Below are 3984 nucleotides of genomic sequence, written 5' to 3'. Positions count from 1 at the left end.
CATTATGCCAACTGCTGGTCCCAATAGTTAGAATCTTATTCATAGCACATTTTAACTAAAAGTTGAGACAAAGCTGCTGACGACAAGTTCTGTTGAATTTTTTGCCAAATTTAAGAAGCCTATGGGCAGTAGCAGCCTCAGCCGCAGTGGAGCAGCCCGAGCCTTCTCAGCTGCTGCTGCACTGTGTCCGCGGCCAGCTGAGGGGGCTGCATCCACAGCGGTGAGCCCCCTGCCCACAGACCGTTCCCGAGCCTGCCAATGCCCTCCGAGGGCACCCCAGACCATGCCATAGTGAAGGTGACATTCCACTCGGCCCTGGCCCAGAAGGAGGCCAAGAAGGACGAGCCCAAGAGCTGCGAGGAGGCGCTCATTATCTCTCCCCCCCACCCCCACGACGCCTTTGTGGACTGCAAGGACCCGGATGATGTGGTACCAGTTGGGCAAAGAAGAGCCTGGTGTTGGTGCATGTGCTTTGGATGCATTTGTGCTTGCAGGTGTCATTCTAGGAGCATATGTGTACAAATATTTTGCTCTTCAACCAGATGACGTGTACTACTGTGGAATAAAGTATACCAAAGACGACGTCTTAAATGAGCCTTCTGCCGATGCCCCAGCTGCTCGCTACCAGACAATCGAAGAGAACATTAAGATCTTCGAAGATGAGGTTGAATTCATCAGTGTGCCGGTCCCAGTTTGCAGATAGTGATCCTGCCAGCATTGTCCATGACTTTAACAAGAAACTCACAGCCTGCTTAGATCTTAACCTGGCTAAGTGCTGTGTGATCCCTCTGAGCACTTCCATTGTCATGCCACTTAGAAACCTATGGGAGCTGCTTACTGACATCGAGGCTGGAACCTATCTGCCTCAGTCATATTTGATTCATGAGCACCTGGTTATTACTGATTGCATAGAGAATGTGGATCACCTGGGTTTCTTTATTTATCGGCTGTGTCATGACAGGGAAACTTATAAGCTGCAAGGCAGAGAAACTACGCCACAAAAAAAAAAAAAAAAAAAAAAGCTGTAAAAAGTGACCAATTTAAAAACTGTGTGTGTTAAGCCATGAAAAATATTTATTAGTAATTATTTTAAAAACCAACATATCAAGACAGCAGATACCAAAGTATTTTCTCACTTTACTTGAAATTCAGAAAAGTGCTGTAGACCAGATTTCTATCACTGCATGGAGTGTAACTACAGGTGAAAGCAAGCCCTCAGACCTGGGGCCCCGTGGAGTGCATTCCCAGGGCACAGAGCACCGCGACATGCCTGGAGGGCTCAGGGCCCACGAAGTCAACCAGGGCATAAGGGCACGAGGTGCCTTCCTCATTCATTTCTGAAACACAAGCCTCTTCAAATCCTGGCTCTATTTCATAGAGGGAAGGATGCCACTCACAGTTATTCGGTGTTGCATTCTTTCTTTTCCTGGAAACGTTATCTGCACCTACATTTCTAAGGGGAGCAGCTCTGTCCAGCACAGCCCCTCACACCGCTGCTGTAAGCCATTTAGCTGGAGCGCTGCCTGGCAAAGGCTTCCTGTGCTTCCTAACCCCGTGCTGTTGGAAGGATGTCGCTTTATTGTACCAGCCATTTGCCATTTAGAGGTGAACAGCTTTCGTGAACTATCTGCTCAAACTTCCAGTGAACTACCAGGGGAAGCCCTGATTTCATTTCGGTCAGTATGTGCACGTTTCCACAATTAGCGACATAGATGAAAACTGGTACGGAAAACCTACCTATTCTGCCATGTTAGATGCTAGAAAACAACCTTACCTATGTAAGTACATGGATTTAAAAATAAGATTCATAAACCACTTTTTCAGGATATTTCTTATAAGTTCATTAGTTTTTCAATTGGTATATACATATATATTCATTTGAGTATTTTCTGATTCCTTTGACAAGTTGTTTTCTGTTACAGGACGAGGTATGCTATCCAGCTATTACCAACTTCTAGAGTTGAAAATAACTTTCAGATATCTTTAGTTAGATCACATGCTCTCAGTCTTATTGTTTCCATGACACGATGTTTTACTAAAATTCAAAATCCTAAGACCTCTCTATTTCCAAGAGTAAATAAAACACAGCTAACGGTGTGGGTGAGAGCTAGTCTTCCCTACAAGCCCCTTCTTACATTTAGAACCAGGAGGGGAAAAAAATGTCTGAGGTTGTACTAAGACGCTTCCGAAATGAAATTTGATGGAAGTGTCTTTAGTTTTTACAAAGAGTTTCAAGACAATGGGATGCTTGACTATGACAAATTATTACTCAAGGGAAAAAAAGAAAACCCAAAGCCTTTCTGGCACAAATAATTCAAAGAAACTGGGCTTAACAGTTTGATGTATACATAATTAATGTGAAACTTAGCAGGATGAAATGCAACAAAATGTAAAATCCCCCATTTTTTGGAAGTGAAATGGAGAAATCAGCATGAGGACATTCTGGAAAGGTTTAAGGTCACATTTGAATTAAAGAGAAAACATTCAAAGCTTGAAAGCAAAAGGGTACTTCCATTAGCTGCTTGATTCTGCCATGTCTACACAGACACAGGCTGGATAATGACGACCCCAGCAGGTGCTCAGTCTCAAAACTGACAACACATTTATTATAAGTCTGTAACTAATGAGCTGTTTTCCTTCTGTTCTGCCCCTTTGTCCCACCATGCATGCGAGGTCCTCAGAAGGTTCATGGAAAACGTGTATTATGGAAAAACTATATGGATTTCAAATTTATTTTAAACCCAAGTAAACGTGTGCTCTAATTTCACTTTTCCACAAATGTTTGAATTCCCCTCATATGTGCTTAGATTTAATGAAGACTACCGCTCTTACAACTCACTGCTCCTGAGAGCAGCACAGCAAGAAATGGAGTCGCAAAGGTCAGCCTGAGGAGTCCTGGGGCCCAGAGAGCCTTTACCAGGGCTGGTCACGGCCACTCACATTTCAATACAGAGGGTATCAAGGCTGGGGGGAAAGAATCATATCTTGGCTACTAGGTTCCCTTTTCTTTTCTTCTTTTTTTCTCTTTTTCTTTTTTGGGTCTATATTTAGTTTTTTTTCTTTTTTTTTTTTTTCTTTGACAAGTTTAATAGAAAAGCATGGAGGCACTCCTAACCTCCCCAGACAAGGTCACTGGCACAAAAACCCTCAGGGACAGGTGCTGTTCAGAATTAACTCACACATGCCCAGCGTCCCTGTGTTGGCAATTTATTGTAAAAAAACAGCACCCAGTTATCACACTGTCTTCTTTGTCCATCATTTTCCTTAACAGAAGAAATTACAAAAAAACATAGGGAGGGAGGATATATTATCTTTGTAGACTGACACATTCACACACAAGTCTGAATAAAATGATTCAAAAGCTCCTAGTTTGAGTCCTAAATTAGGCAAAGAACAACTGAGAATGTAAGAACACATTCGTGTAGGACAGCATAGAATGCGGCATTATTACAGCCCAGTGGTTGTCATTACGTCTACAATAGAGAACATTCTTAGCTCGGACACCAGACACGCGAAGATCACCTGTCTGCTTACAGACCAGAGGGGGCTGCGAGCGCTCGGAGCAAGGACAACCAGAATCCGTAAGGCTTTCCGGCACAGAGTCCTGGGGGGACGCTCCTGGAAGAGGAAGAGGAAGCCAAGGCCGGGGCCCAGCGGAGTTCACATACTTCTCAGAAGATCTGGTCCGCAGTGAGGACCCCGAGCCTCACTTCCAGTCTTGGTCTTTCTTTTCATCTAAGAGACGGAGCGGATCCCCAACTTTTTCAGTTCTTCCACCAGGTCCCCGTTCTGGTGCATCTGCAGGAGGATGTCGCAGCCCCCAGGAACTCGCCTTGAGGAACACCTGCGGGATGGTGGGTCAGTTGGAGTAGTCTTTCATGCCTTGTTGGAGTCCGAGGTCGTCCAGCCGTTGCAGGCCGCGTAGTCGCGGACGCCGGGCAGCCGCAGGATCCGGCCCACTGCGGTGTTGAAGCCGACCGGGGG

General features: G+C 45.1%; 2 pseudogenes; one reads left to right on the top strand and one right to left on the bottom strand.

Moving 5' to 3' along the window:
- The first annotated feature begins 258 nt into the window (after positions 1 to 258).
- On the top strand, positions 259 to 2889 carry LOC102500876 (integral membrane protein 2B pseudogene; annotated as a pseudogene).
- Positions 2890 to 3706: 817 nt separating this feature from the next.
- LOC114006347 (glutaredoxin-related protein 5, mitochondrial pseudogene) overlaps positions 3707 to 3984 on the bottom strand; it is a 518-nt pseudogene continuing 240 nt past the window's right edge.

Source organism: Tupaia chinensis, unplaced genomic scaffold (assembly GCF_000334495.1).
Source record: "Tupaia chinensis unplaced genomic scaffold, TupChi_1.0 Scaffold147224_1, whole genome shotgun sequence".
NCBI lineage: Eukaryota > Metazoa > Chordata > Mammalia > Scandentia > Tupaiidae > Tupaia > Tupaia belangeri.
The sequence above is the reverse complement of the archived record's forward strand: the minus strand, read 5'-3'. Positions and strand labels throughout refer to the sequence as shown.